The sequence below is a fragment of the Pogoniulus pusillus genome, chromosome 3 (genome assembly GCF_015220805.1).
Source record: "Pogoniulus pusillus isolate bPogPus1 chromosome 3, bPogPus1.pri, whole genome shotgun sequence".
Taxonomy (NCBI): Eukaryota; Metazoa; Chordata; class Aves; order Piciformes; family Lybiidae; genus Pogoniulus; species Pogoniulus pusillus.
Window position 1 is genome coordinate 4412568 of NC_087266.1, and position 16206 is coordinate 4428773.

The following is a 16206-nucleotide window of genomic DNA, read 5'->3' on the forward strand; positions in this document are numbered from 1 at the left end:
GAAATGGGAGTGGGCTAACCACTACACCTGGGGCCAGGTTCACACCACCCCCAGGGAGGAGTCAGGAGGACCTGGGGTCAGGTTCAGACCACCCCCAGGAGAGTTAACCCTTTACAAATGATTGCATCATATTTTGGAACAGTAGTTCCACAGTAAAAGGAGTAGTCTGAATCAAAAGTTCTTAAAAGTGCTGGACCATTTTCCCTACTGAATGGGTTTTGAGTGAAGTTTTCAGTGCCAAATGTGCAATTGAATTCTGCACTGCAGAGGAGAGGTTTGCATCCACAGACAAACTGGAAAAGAAGGCTTTGGCATGAGTTGCTAATTAGTTCTCCTTGGGCCAAACTTGTTCTCACTTGGACTGGTCAGCAATGTTGCTGTTGCAAATTTACACTAAAGAAAGCAAGAGAGGAAATCTGAGCTCCTAATTCTGTCCTCATTTTCATACTTTATTAACAAATAACTTGCAAGAATATAGATGTTACTGAACTTCTCTTGCCTGTGTTTTCCTGAGTTATGAGAGGGCTATGAGAATGATTAGGGGACAGGAGGGCACTGCCTGATGAGGAGAGGCTGAGGGCCCTGGGGCTTTTTAGTCTGGAGAAAAGAAGACTTAGAGGGGAATTGATAGATGTTTATAAGTAACTGAAGGCTGCCAGGAGGAGGGGGACAGGCTCTGCTCACTGGTCCCGGGGATAGGACAAGGAGCAATGGGTGTAAGCTGCAGCACAGGAGGTTCCAGCTCAACACAAGGGGGAACTTCTTTACTGTAAGGGCCACAGAGCACTGGAACAGACTCCTCAGCGAGGCTGTGGAGTCTCCTTCTCTGGAGCCTTTCAATGCCTGTCTGGATGTGCTCCTCTGTGATCTGTGTTAGATAGCATTGTCCTGCTCTGGCAGGGGGGTTGGACTCGATGATCTCCTTGGCTCCCTTCCAACCCCTAATGTCCTGTGAGCCTGAGATCCTGTGAGGTTTATTATAAATACATTTTTTTAGTAGATTTGGTTTCTTTCAGTGCAAACCTACCATTCTCAAAGCCTAAAAGGGAAGGAAATCCACAATGAAGCACTAGACATTAGGTCCTCTATGATGCTGAGTTCCCATGGCAATTTCAGAGCATATTTTCATTTTAGCCTTGCAGCTCTTCATCTCCTTAGGGTTCAGGCTTCCACTAGACCTCTGCTACACTGAAACTTGCAATGTGATTTAAGAACAGTTTTCATTTTAGGCCTGCAGACTTAAGACTCTCAAGAACTGGAAAACATGCCAGGCTTAGCTGTATGAGTGCAACTCCAATTCCCAAGGTTATTTTGGATTTGTTTGTTTTAGAGGAGCTTTTCATTTCTGTCCTTTTTGCAGTTAAGATTTCTTTAAGGAAAAAAAAAAATGTAATACACAAACCTCCAGTAAATGATTGCAGCTTAGTAATTCCCCACAGTGCTGGAATCAGAGCTAATCCTAGGGTTTGGAGATTTCCAGGGCAGCAGAAGAGAAAAGCAAAATATATTTTTGGAACCTGACTGTACTAAGCGGATTGTGACACACAAGCTCAAAAAATAAAAAAGGAAAGTTAAGGAAATGTCACAAATGAGAAACATAATGTGGCTGCAAGTGGAAAGAAAAGTGGAGCCAAAGAGTTTGAAGGGTGAAAAAAAAAATATCAGGTAAGGGAAGTGGGGTTTTGGATCGGAGGTGGTGGAGTCGCTGTCTGCGACTTTCAGGAGGATTTGCTCTGCAGCCTTCCCAGGGACTAAAGTGAGACAGTTTCCAAGATTGAGGACAGACTGAAAGAGGCAGAGCTGTTCACTCTGGAGAAGAGGAGGCTCTGAGGTGACCTTATTGTGGCCTTTCAGTATTTGAAGGGGGGCTACAAAAAAGCTGGGGAGGGACTTTTTAGGATATCAGGGAGTGACAGAACTAGAGGGAATGGAGAGAAGCTGGAGATAGGTAGGTTCAGGCTGGACATGAGGAAGTGTTTAAGGCCAGTCTGGATGAGGCTGTGGGCAGCCTGATCTCAGGTAGGGTGTCCCTGCCCATGGCAGGGGGGTTGGAACTAGCTGATCCTTGTGGTCCCTTCCAACCCTGACTGATTCTATGATTCTATGATCCTCTTCTTTCATTTTTCTTCTGTGTTTGTTGGAGGTTTTCTGGTCATATCTGCTTATTTCCATTTGCTGCAAATCTGCCTTGACTATTTTGACCATTAGAGGCTGTCCTTGCAATGACATTGGTCAGCTCACTCAGCAGTCTTGGATGCGACTCATCTAGTCCAATTATCTGGTTAATTTGAAGTCCTGAACTGGGATGCAACAACTAATATCAGATTGACAATTGCCTCAGTAGGCTCACATTTATAAAGTTACCCTGTGACCTCATCCTTCCCCACACTGCTCTTCCCAAGCTGTATCTTTTCCACCCTGTTAACAAGTTCCAATTTTTGTTCTAGCCGTTTGCAGCTCCTCAGAACTGTCATTACCTGACCTCTCGTGCAGAGGTAGGATTCATTTCCAGGCTTCAGTAATGTGAAACTCATCTGCAAATTTGACTGGAAAATTCTGTGTTGCCTCTTCTACCTCATACAGAAGCTGCACACTTGCAAATCAGATAAACCACAGCTAAACCTTTCTTCTCCTCAGTCATATGGTCATGTCCTTTCTTGTCCTCTGAAGCCCACAAACATCATCTCATCTATAGTCCACTAAGCCATTAAACTCCACAATTAGTGGGGCTCTGATTCTTTCCTTCCTTTAATTTTTTTAAGCTGTTAATGTCACACCACAAGTACACTTGCATTAGAGCTGTTTGTTCACTGAACTGAAAAATCAATGTGTTCACATCTAATTGACAAGCTTAATTTGAGCAACTGCATCTATCTCCAGTAAGACCACTTTTCATACAGTGCTTTCCACACCTAAATATCAGGTTGCTCCTTGTAGAAATCAGTTACATTATCTTCAGCTTTTAGGTAGTTACATGAGCCACAGATGCTTACAGAAGTGTATCAGCAGGCCAGAAGTAGAGTGAGGACATTAGCCCAGTTTAGCTGCTCAACCCAATGCTGTTTCTCTAAGTTGCCTTAAAGCAACACTCCTTAAAAGCTTGCCAAGGCAAACCAAAAAATTCAGCCTTGAGTTTTCAACAGGTGGACTTTTCTCCCTCTATATTGGTTGACTGCTATATGAACATGCACCAGCAGGGCATTTAGGTGGCCAAAAATGCCAACAGTATTCTGGCCACTATCAGCAATAGCAAAATGCCAACAGTATTCTGGCTGCTATCAGCAATAGCGTGACCAGCAGGAGTGGAGAAGTGATTGTGCCCCTGTCCTCAACCCTGGCGAGGCTGCACCTAGAACACTGGGCTTGGTTTAGGGGCTTTCATTACAGGAAGGACATTGAATTGCTGAAGTGTGTCCAGAGAAGGGCAACAAAGCTGGTGAAGTGTTTAGAGAACAAGTCTTATGAGGAATGGCTGAGGGAACTGAGATTTTTTAGTGTGGAGAAGAGTCTGAGGGGAGAAATCATTGCTCTCTACAATTCCCTGAAAGAAGGCTTCTTGACAAATTAATGTTTAGTTCTATTGTCAAGGTTTGTGTAAGCACTAAGGGTTTAATATCTGTATAAGTCTTCTTCATTCATTCCTGCAGTTGATATGTCAGAACCCTTAGTGGATAGTATCCCAGTGATGGCAGTCCAGACAACAACAGTCTCAAAACAGTCTTTCAGCTCAGGCTATTTCTCACTGTAGTGTTTTTTTTCACACTTGACAAAGATATCTCAAAAGTCACTAGCCCTCAGGGACCCAATTCATTTAAGAAACTGAGTAAGGTTTCAATTTAAGGTACTGTCAAACACATGAAGGATCTTCTTAATTTCACCTTCAAAACCACTTTGGCTCAAGTTCAAGCTGGGTCAGAGGGAAGGAAAGAATATTATTTTTTTCATCCTGACCTCATTTTCCCTCCCTATTACTGACCTGACAATACAAGCAGGCTTCCAGCAAGGTCTTGGTTTCATTTCACTAGAGAAGTCAAGGACTGAAAACAAAGACGAGGCTAACTTCTCACCTTCAGTTGTGCCTTCCAGATCTGTGCCATAACACAGTGATTCAGAACATGAGAAATTTCTACTGCCTTTATTAAAGAAGTGATTTTGCGATAAAGCATCAAATTAACCTCAGAGTAGTGTAAGAGTAACTTTTGGATGCTTCCTAACAATACTTCTGTTCTCATGCTCTGTATGCACATAATGTATTATGAAAATGAAATATCAGATGTTAAAGTACAACACAAATACATAGCACAGATCAGTAGCCCATGGTCACATCCTGGAGGGGTAATCAGCTATATATCCTTCATGGAACACTGCAGAGCAGTAAATAATAAAAGTGAGATAGGAAGAGAGGAATACAAGAATATTCCATCTTCAATAGTCTTTAAACAAAAAAAAACACAAAGGCTTATAAATCTCTCAACTATCTAAAAGCATTCCTCTATCACTAGTAATGGGTCAGATAAAGCATCAGTGAAACTTGTCTCCAACTTTTTTTCCTTTAGGTATTTTATTATGTCTTCGTGACATATTAAATCAGTACATTTTAAACAAACTAATTACTTAAAGCTTAGTAAAAACAAAATAAATCTGAGCTTATTTGACAGCCTCTCTCAGCACTGAAGGAGACCTTCACAAACCTATTCATAGAATCATAGAATCAACCAGGGTGGAAGAGACCTCTTGAGATCATCCAGTCCAACCTAGCATCCTCCCCTGTACAATCAACTAGACCATGGCACTAAGTGCCTCAGCCAGGCTTTGCTTCAGCACCTTCAGGGATGGCAACTCCATCACCTCCCTGGGCAGCCCATTCCAGTGCCAATCACTCTCTGTGTGAAGAACTTCCTCCTAACATCCAGCCTAGACCTCTCCCGGTGCAACTTGAGACTGTGTCCCCTTCTTCTGCTGCTGGTTGTCTGGCAGAAGAGACCAACCCCACCTGGCTACAGCCTCCCTTCAGGGGGAGGTCTAGGTTGGATGTTAGGAGGAAGTTGTTGGCAGAGAGAGTGATTGGCATTGGAATGGGCTGCCCAGGGAGGTGATGGTGTTGCCATCCCTGGAGGTGTTGAAGCAAAGCCTGGCTGAGGCACTTAGTGCCATTGTCTAGTTGATTGTACAGGGCTGAGTGCTAGGTTGGACTGGATGATCTCAAGAGGTCTCTTCCACCCTGGTTGATTCAATGAAGAAGCAACAGCAGTTATGGTACACTTGGAAGTTGCTGCAGTGTTTATCTCCTCCTTGATGAACAGCTGTTATAGGACTTTGGACCATTAAAATTGTTTAGTTAGTTTCATAAATGCTAAAAGCAATTTCTGCAGATAATTAATTGCCTCTCTAGAGGCTTTAATGATTTTTTTTTCCTTATTTTTTTGTTTCATAAATATTTTCACCAGCTATAGATTGAAGACCAATTCTTACAGTGTCAAAATTATGCACTGACAATGACAGGTCACTAAACCTCTGCTGATGTGGCAGGAAAAAGATAATTGTAATAGTTCAAATCCCTATTAAAGGCATTCCTTTCTTTGCAGACAAGAGAGTAAGCACAGCAATAGTGGGGAAAGAATACAACCTTGCCATCTGGTTGAAGAAATTTACCTTTTTGAAGAGAGAGGACAGAGAGAGTGATTGGCATTGGAATGGGCTGCCCAGGGAGGTGGTGGTGTCAGTGCCCCTGGAGGTGTTGAAGCAAAGCCTGGCTGAGGCACTTAGTGCCATGGTCTGGTTGATTGGCTAGGGCTGGGTGCTAGGTTGGACTGGATGATCTTGGATTTCTCTTCCAGCCTGGTTGGTAACACAGTTTATCTATGAGATTAATTCATGAACAATTCATTAGCTGTGTGCTCTATGTTGAAGGTTAATCTCTGCCAGGGTATATCCTTAGATTAAAAATGCTAGGGTATGCTTTTCTGGATCAAATGGAATCACAACTTTGACTGGCTTTATTTTAACAGAAAGTTCTGTCTCATGCTTGGAAGAGTGCAATAATAAACACTCCTGCAGTTTAGCACAGTTCTTGGCAAGTCCACAGCAGTTCTCAAGGTCTTTAATTATCTGAGCTGCAGCTACCATTTCCCTAGGAACCAAGGTTCTATAGTTTATTTGCACCACAGTAGTATTGGACTTTGGAACCAATATCAGATATTATGGCTCACTTATAAAAGGTGCTCAAATATATTTCCTGTTCCTGAATGCTTTAGGAAATACATACTAAGGGAGTCAAGATGCATGCAGGCAGGAGGACCCCTTGGAAGCAGAATCTCAGTGAATATTACAGTAGATAGTGTCCTCCAAATATTACAGGGACCACTACAAAGTATGGTTTTGTTGATATGCTGTAGAAATGTTTTTATTGATATACTCTCGTATCTATCATATATATTATCATATATATCCCTGGGGAACAGGCTCCCCATGGAGTTTGTGGAGACTCCTTCCCTGGAGACTTTCAAGGCCTATCTGGATAAGTTCCTCTGTGATCTGTGCTAGATTGTGTGGTCCTGCTCTGGCAGGGAGGTTGCACTCAATTATCTCCTTTTGCCCCTTCCAATCCTGTGTAATCCTCTGTGTGTATCAAAGAAAAGGCTTTGCAGAATCTCAGAACCACAGAATTAATCTGTTTGGAACAGATTTGAGATCATCGAGCCTAGCCTATCACCCAACAGCATCTAATCAATGAAACCATGGTGCCAACTGCCAAATCCAGTCTCTTTTTAAACACTCCCATGGATAGAGACTCCGTCACTTCCCCAGGCAGCCCATTCCAATGCCAACCACTCTTTCTGTGAAGAACTTCTTCCTAACATCCAGCCAAAACCTGCCCTGGTGCAGCTTGAGACTGACTCCCCTTGCTCTGTCACTGGCTGCCTGGGAGAAGAGACCATTCCTGCCTGGCCACGACCTGCTTTCAGGTAGTTGTAGATGGCAATAAGCCCCCCCCCTGAGCCTCCTCTTCTGGAGGCTGCACACCCCCAGCTCCCTCAGCCTCTCCTCACAGGGCTGTGCTCCAGGCCCCTCACCAGCTTCATTGCCTTTCTCTGGACAGGTTCCAGTATCTCAACATCTCTCTTGAATTGAGGAGCCCAGAACTGGACACAGGACTCAAGGTGTAGCCTGACCAGTGCTGAGTACAGGGGCAGAAGGACTTTCCTGGTCCTGCTGGTCACACTATGCCTGATACAGACCAGGATGATACAAAGTAAGCAAATACTGCAATGCCTCTCCTAAGCATGAGAGAATCTAACTGCCTTTTTTGGCAAAGATAAACTAGAGGTGAAAAGTAGTATTATGGAGAAAATTTTGAGACATTAATTCAAACTTGAACAGCAAATCAGATCAAAAGGAATAAGCACTGCCTATGAAGGGATCTGTGCCCTGACAGGTCTGCAATCCAGTATTAGAATAAATTAGAATGAAGAAAAAAAAAAGTCAAACCTTTTGTGAATAAAATACAGAAAGTGTTTGTTAGTGACACACAAATTAATTTTTGCTAAAAAATCTAAACCAGCCCAGACTCAAAAGATGCATTTTTGGTGGGCCACGAGGATGCTCAGAGGGCTGCAGCAGCTCTGCTGTGAGCACAGACTGAAAGAGTTGGGGCTGTTCAGGCTGGAGAAGAAGAGGCTCCAAGATGACCTTCTTGTGGCCTTACAGCATCTGAAGGGGGCCTACAAAAAAGCTGGGGAGGGACTTTTTAGGCTCTCAGGTAGCGACAGGACTGGGGGGAATGGAGCAAAGCTGGAGATGGGTCGGTTCAGACTGAACGTGAGGAGGAAGTTGTTGAGCATGAGAGTGGTGAGAGGCTGGCATGGGTTGCCCAGGGACGTGGTTGAGGCCCCATCCCTGGAGGTATTAAGGCCAGGCTGGCTGAGGCTGTGGCCAGCCTGATCTCGGGTAGAGTGTCTCTGCCCATGGCAGGGAGGTTGGAACTAGATGATCCTTGTGGTCCCTTCCAACCCTGACTGATTCTATGATTCTATGACTTGCAGCAGTGTGAAGGGAAGAATTAATTTCTAGTGAAAAAATTCCTCCTACTGGTTTCATATTTCATTTTACAATTGGCTATGTACTCTTAAATATGTTTTCAGTATTTCAACATACTTACTACACTAACTAAATCAACCTCTTTGAAGAAAGAAAGAGCTTATGTTAAATTCTTCACAGAGAGAGTGATTTCCCATTGGAATGGGCTGCCCAGGGAGGTGGTGGAGGCACCGTCCCTGGGGGTCCTCAAGAAAAGACTGGATGAGGCACTTAGTGCCATGGTCTGGTTGATTGGATAGGGCTGGGTGCTAGGTTGGACTGGATGATCTTGGAGGTCTCTTCCAACCTGGTTGATTCTATGATTCTATGATCAATATGGTCAGGCTGGGATGAGAGGGAGATGTAGTTCAAACAAGTTTGAAGGGATCCAGACATAGCTGCCAGGATGTGTTAGGGACACTTAGATTCCTACTGTTGTCAATGGATATTTCAGTAGAGTCCTGGAATCTGGAGACCTGAACAGCTAACAGGAACAAGACTCACTTTAGGTAATCAGCTCACCTTAGTCAACCTTACAGTATCTAAGGTGATTCCATAGTATGGCAAATAAGGCAGAGGAACTTCTGGAAGACCTGTATTTTTTTTCTGATGTGGCAGCTGGAAATTAGGAAAGAAATCCCAAAGTACCTATAGTATAGATATACACCTGAGTTTAGACAACTGAATCCTACTCTAGATTCTACTCTGGGAGCTGGATTGCTCTTAGGGCTCTGTTGATGTTATTGACAGGTAGGAGTCTGATTACTGATTTGGATGACATGTCCGAGGTGTTTCCTTGGGTCAAATCATGGAACCATAGAATCATAGAATCATAGAATCAACCAGGTTGGAAGAGACCTCCAAGATCATCCAGTCCAACCTATCACCCTGCCCTATCCAGTCAACTAGACCATGGCACTAAGTGCCTCATCCAGTCTTTTCTTGAAGACCCCCAGGGACAGTGCCTCCACCACCTCCCATAGAATGGTTTAGGTTGGAAAGATCAATTATTTAGGTTGGAAAGATCAATTATTTAGGTTGGAAAGATCTTTAAAAGCACTGAGTCCAAATGTTAACCTGCCACTGCCAAGTCCACCCCTAAACCCACACGTTTGCGTGTCTTTTGAATACCTCCAGGAATGGTGATTCCACTGCTTCCCTGGGCACCCTCACTGCTTAATAACTCTTTCAGAGAAGAATTGTTCCTTGAGTCAAGTCTAAACCTCCCCTGGCACAGCCTGAGGCTACTTCCTCTCACCCTAATTGCAAGCTTTCAAAGTTAAACAGCAGGTGAATGGTAGTGACCTCACTCAAAAAAAAAACCCCAAACCACCTTCCTTGATTTCATTCTTCTGCTGTTTCTTTCCACCATCAGCTGGCCAAGGGTGACCATTTAACAAATTCAAATTCCCAGTGTATAAAAGTAAAGCTACAGAAGTGGTTCAGGTGAATTATTTCTGCACAATTACATGCTGTGCAGCCATTTGTGAAAGTGTAAAGTCAGCTTAAAGCAGAGAAATTGGTGTGTCACCCTCTATTGATAGTGGTTCCAATACAAGGCAAAGGATGAAAAGCAGATTTGTGTAAATGCCAGTGTTACCCTCCCAGTGAGAAAGCGGAACTGGAACAGTTCCACTTGTACTGGGCAGAACAGTTCCATCTCATATGCTATATAGGTAGAAGTCCAGTTTGACAAAAATAAGAGGACAACTTCAGAAAGAGTATCTGTGGCTTACTCAAACCATGTAATAGCATAAATTGACAGAGCAATTGTAAGTGGGAAGAGCTGGTTTGTGTGTGGTCAGAAGTTACAGCAAGGCAATAATCGCTGGGTTACCAGGGATAAGATCTGGGGCAAGCAAAGCTTGCAGGTATCATAGAATCATAGAGTGGTCTGGGTTGGAAGGGACCTCAAGGATCATCCAGCTCCAACCCCCTGCTGTAGGCAGGGACACCTATCACCAGAGCAGGCTGCTCAAGGCCTCATCCCACCTGGTCTTAAACACCTCCAGGGAGGTTGTGGAGCACAGAATCACCCAATGTGATTGAATCACTTTCTGTGCTTCTGTGCTCTACAACCTCCCTGGGCAACCTGTGCCAGTGTCTCACCAACCTCACTGGAAAGAACTTCCTCCAAACATCCAGCCTAAATCTCCACACCTGGAACTGAGTTCCTGTCACCTAACACACATAGGAGGTGAAGGCTTCTTGTTGTGACAGGTGATGTTGCTTCTGACCCAACTGCAGTCTAGCAGCTCCTGGTCTACCAACAGCAGCCATCATTTTGGAGAAACCATCTGGACAAAGGGGACTCAACTCTGGGAACCCCCTACCACACCCAGCGTGCCCAGCTCAACTGGACAGTGGGCCTGGCTAAGCAAATAATGCCTGGAAAAAGCTAAGTGATTCTCAGAAAAACCTGCATATTCAATGAGGCAGCCAGGGGAAAGAAGAGAAGCTCTGACCAGCAGACAGAGTGCTCCCCACCCTCTCTCTTCAAACGGACTTTCAGGACACCAAATGACTCCAGGGTGACCTCTCTTCTCTGCACAGGGGTATTTCTTTCTTTTCTCTCTTTCCTCCCCAGTCTCTCTTACTCTTTCCCTCTCCTCATCCCTCCCTATCCTCATGTGTGTATGTTGTGTGAATGCAATAAAGATAACCTATGCTTTTGAACTCTTGCCACCCCCAACCACTGAACTTTAATATTAATATGGATCTACATGGTCATGGAGGACATTATGGGAATATCTCAAACACTGACTTGTTAATAACTAGCATACATTCAAACTAGTAAACAGAGAGAGGGTTTTCCCCATGGCTTAATGCCTCTTGGGGTCAGTATACTGCTTGACCAGCAAGCATGAGCTGAAAGCTCTTTCTGCTCTGTGGCAGGAGGCAATAGAAATTACAGAGGCATCAAAGCATTTACTCACAAGTTTTGATTAATTATCAATCACCCTCTGGGGCTACATCACAGCCTATACTAGTGTCCAATCTGCCCATGGACATCGAGTCTGGAATCCTCTGGCTTCAGGGGAAGGGATAGTCTCTGACCTTATGCTGCTGACTTTGTAGGCAGGATCTCCAGGTGCAGAGGAAGTACAAGACCATGCAGTTTGAGCACTGTCTCATGCTGGCTAGCTAGCCGATGGCATGCAGAAAAGTGGAGTCTGCTCCTGGTTAACTCAGAGGCAGTGGCACACTTACCAGTGGGCATGCAATAGGATGCATGGCTGCACTGGAGTCTGAGCTCCACATATATACAGGCCTGCTTAAGTGAGCTCTGCAAGTGAGTACACAGGCAGGCAAGCAATGTGGGGGAGCAAGCATGTTGTTTACCTGTGTATCCCCATTTATTAGATGTGGGCCGAGATTAATGGCCCCTTGGCCACTAGAATGACCAATCGGGTTGGCAGTCAGCCAAACCTTACCATAATAGGCAAAAGCCACAGGCCTGGACCTCCCAGATATGGCAATCACATGAGCCTTACACTACGCAGGCAAGAGCTGGGCGTGTGGGGGCTTACACAACCACCTTACACAATCAGGGGTCCTGGGCAGGCCAGACTTCATGGCACCAGGTCTGTTGTCCCCCCTCTGTGCTCGTTATGTGTTTACCTCTGGTTATGGGCAGAAAAACATGTCCAGGCAGGGCAAGGCTTAAGTAAGCCTATTTTGGGGCCTACAGGCCCTCCACAACAACATGGCACATTTGTATATAATAAAGGTACAGAGTAGTCTGCAATTTATTTTAGCAATCAGCTCCCTGAACACGCTGCTCTCCAGAGGAGTCAAACTCACCCCAGTGTGAAACACCAGTGCCCCTGTACTCAGCACTGCTCAGGCCACAGCTCGAGTGCTGTGTCCAGTTCTGGGCTCCTCAATTCAAGAGAGATGTTGAGGTGCTGGAACATGTCCAGAGAAGGGCAACAAAGCTGGTGAGGGGCCTGGAGCACAAATCCTATGAGGAGAGACTGAGGGAGCTGGGGGTGTTTAGCCTGGAGAAGAGGAGGCTCAGGGGTGATCTTATTACTGTCTACAACTACCTGAAGGGGCATTGTAGCCAGGTGGGGAGTGGCCTCTTCTCCCAGGCAACCAGCAATAGAACAAGGGGACACAGTCTCAAGCTGTGCCGGGGTAGGTCTAGGCTGGATGTTAGGGGGAAGTTCTTCACAGAGAGAGTGATTGGCATTGGAATGGGCTGCCCAGGGAGGTGGTGGAGGCACCGTCCCTGGAGATCTTCAAGAAAAGCCTGGCTGGGGCACTTAGTGCCATGGTCTGGTTGATTGGATAGGGCTGGGTGCTAGGTTGGACTGGATGATCTTGGATCTCTTCCAACCCGGTTGATTCTATGATTCTATAAGGTCTGAAAATCACTGAAGTTCCTGTTTCATGAAATTCACTTTCTCTGTTAGTTCTACTTACCAAGTAACTATTGTTTTCCTAAAGGACGAGGAAGGCATGAACAACAGCTACTGAAATTGCAGCACATTTGTCTGTAAATTTAATGTAAAACTGCCTTGAGGAAAATGGGTTACGTAGTTCTCCTCCATCCAAGCTCACAGCAAGAAAAACTATAATGTTGTTCTTAGCAGATGTTTGCCTAAATCATTCTTTAAATGATGCAGATTTTGTTACTTCTATTGACATTCCTTAGCTAGCCTACCAGAAATGTTTTCCTAATGCCCACTGTAAATCTCTCTTGTTGAATATTAAGCCTATTCTTGTCTTGGATGACAGAATAGGGAATACAGTTATTAAACATGGAAATGTCAATGCAAAGCAAGAAGGAACTCTAAATGTTTTGGAACCCAAAGAACAATTTACTAATTTCTATTCTGCAGCTTCTCTGAAAGTGGTTGTCAACTCTGCCTGCAGTCTCTCTTTTCCTAAGTTAAATTCCTTTTTTTTTTAATATTTCTTCATTTTTCAAGATGTCTGGTCTTGTTCAAAGGATCACAGGATATTAGGGGTTGGAAGGGACCTAAAAAGATCATGGAGTCCAACTCCCCTGCCAGAGCAGGACAATACTATCTAACACAGATGTTCTGTGCTCTTGCTAGTTGGTGCCTATCTTTTCTTAGGTTATCACAGAATCACAGAATCAACCAGGTTGGAAAAGACCTCCAAGATCATCCACTCCAACTTAGCACCCAACCCTAGCCAACCAACCAGACCATGGCACTAAGTGCCTCAGCCAGGCTTTGCTTGAACACCTCCAGGGACGGCGACTCCACCACCTCCCTGGGCAGCCCATTCCAATGCCAATCACTCTCTCTGGCATCTCTTCCTAGCATTCAGCCTAAACCTGCCCTGGTGCAGCTTGAGACTGTGTCTCCTCGTTCTATCACTGGTTGCCTGGCGGAAGAGACCAACCCCCACTTGGCTTCTACAATCTCCTTTCAGGTAGACTATCTCAAGATCCACATAAAGGGTTTATTAGTACCAAACAACAGAGTGATTATTCCATGCATCTACTGCAAGATACACACTTAACACAATGTGTGTCACTAAGCTTTGCTTAAAATTGAGACACGATGTAGAAGATATTTTTCTCCAGATCTACTCTCTAACCAGTTGTCATTTTCTTGATTCTCTTCCACCAAAAACCTATCCTTTTCTTTTCTTTTTTTCCTATCCTGGTTTTGCTGGAACAAAATCAGAGGTCTGCCATGAGCTGCAGGCCATCAGCAGTTCTGAGTCAGCCAGGATAACTGACTTGAGTTGGCTACAGGTGTATCCCAGACCATGAGCACCACACAGTATAGAGAAGGAAGTTCGCTGCAAACTGGTGAGGTTTCTGTTTCAGCTCTCCTTCCTTCTTTCTTCCTCCCTTCCTTCCTTCCTTCCTTCCTTCCTTCCTTCCTTCCTTCCTTCCTTCCTTCCTTCCTTCCTTCCTTCCTTCCTTCCTTCCTTCCTTCCTTCCTCCCTTCCCTCCTTCCTTCCTTCCTTCCTTCCTTCCTTCCTTCCTTCCTTCCTTCCTTCCTTCCTTCCTTCCTTCCTTCCTTCCTTCCTTCCTTCCTTCCTTCCTTCCTTCCTTCCTTCCTTCCTTCCTTCCTCCCTCCCTCCCTCCCTCCCTCCCTCCCTCCCTCCCTCCCTCCCTTCCTTCCTTCCTTCCTTCCTTCCTTCCTTCCTTCCTTCCTTCCTTCCTTCCTTCCTTCCTTCCTTCCCTTCATTTCCTTCCTTCCCTTCATTTCCTTCCTTCCTCCCTCTCTCCCTCTCTCCCTTCCTTTTCTTTCCCTTCTTCCTACCTTCCTTCCTTCTCCTGCTTTTGAGGACTGCCTTCCTGGGTTCATTGGCAGCTGCACTTTTGCTGCAGTTGAGTATAAATTCATACATTTTGTACTGATGTTGGTATTAATTTGGCTATTTCATTAAATCTGTTTTCATTTCAACCTGTGGGTCATCTCTCCTTCTCCTGATTCCCCTTCTCTGCTGGGCAGAAGTCATCAGGTGATCGCTGTCCCTGGAGCTGTTCAAGGCAGGAGTGGATGTGGCACTTGGTGCCACAGTCTAGCCTTGAGCTCTGTGGTCAAGGGTTGGACTTGATCTATGAGGTCTCTTCCAACCTTGGTGATACTATGATACTGTGATGGAGCAATTGCTATAGTTTACCCCCAGATGCAGGATAAATGTACATACTTCTTGAGCTATAAAGTTGATAGCAGTATTCTCTTTTCTGTTCACAGGATTACAGAATATTAGGGGTTGGAAGAGACAGAAGGAGATCATTGAGTTCAACTCATGGACACAAATACTGAAGAGAAAAAAAAAATCCCTCAGAAATCACATGTTCTATCTCAATAACGATTTCCAAGCACTTTTATTTATTCACTTTAGTAGTTAAATCATTACTGTGTTGTTCTGTCTTGCTCCTCAGAGCAGTTTAGATTAATTCTGTGTAGGTCTCAATTTGTCATTGCTACTCAATCTGAGACAGCCATTATCTAGTAACTGTCCAGCAGCAGCTGGCCTACAGAATGACAAAACTCTTCCAGAAAGTCCAAGCATTATTATTTTTTTTTCTGTGTGCAGGCAATAAGTAATCCTAATGGCTATTAGGATCCTTTGGATTAGGATCAAGGAATAAAAGTCAGTTCTAAATCTCTTTAACTACTTTAATTAACACTGCCCCTTTACGCTAAGCTGCTATAGCCACATTGATCATGAGTTGGAATGTATATATGCAGAGGCAATAAAACTCACTTTCAAGCAAGCTTTATGCAAGTTTTGCACAACTACTGGGAGGGTGACATTATTTTTTCCAGGAATTTTTCAAATGCCCTTTCAAAAGCCAGTCAAAGATTGTCTGGATATGTCCATTCAATTAGAAGCTGAAAAATTTGATCCTTAGAGTGTTGTCAGGAGCATATATTGCATGCAGGGATTGAAATACATTTGATTGGCTCCTCAGTGTGCAGATTCACTTCAAGCAACAATTCTAGAGCACAGATAATTGGTGCCCTGCAGCTTTTCCCACTGAAAATCAATTGAATTTCCATTATGTTTCAATTGTCTTGTGGTGGGAAACCTATAGGGGGTTTGTTGGCTGGTGTTTTTTTAATATTACCTTCTGCACTGGAGAATAGAAGTTTTTAATGCTTTTCCCTAGGTAAGCTACTAGAAACACGTGAAAATAATCAATTCAAGCAATCTGCTCTCCATGAAACTCCCTTCCCAAAAGGGCAAGTAATCTTTTCCTGTATTGCACTGATTTTCTCCTACTTCCAAGCCTTGCCTCAGTCACTGTGGTTTGCAGCTATTTTTGCAATGTACTCTTCACCTAGTACTTCATCTAGAAATGTTTTGCTCTGTGATTATTCACAGCAGCAAGCACCATACCAAATTGAAGCACATGTGTAGACTGCTGCAGTGCTTCAAGTCTACAGATCTTAAGAGGCAAAGAGAAAACAATTATTTGGGTGTTTATTAAGCCTTGCCAGGTGGGGTTGGTCTCTTCTGCCAGGCAACCAGGACAGAATAAACAGATACAGTCTCAAGTTGTGGATGTTAGGAGGAAGTTCTTCACAGAGAGAGTGATTGGCATTGGAATGGGCTGCCCAGGGAGGTGGTGGAGTCACCATCCTTGGAGGTTGTCAAGAAAAGCCTGGATGAGGCACTTAGTGC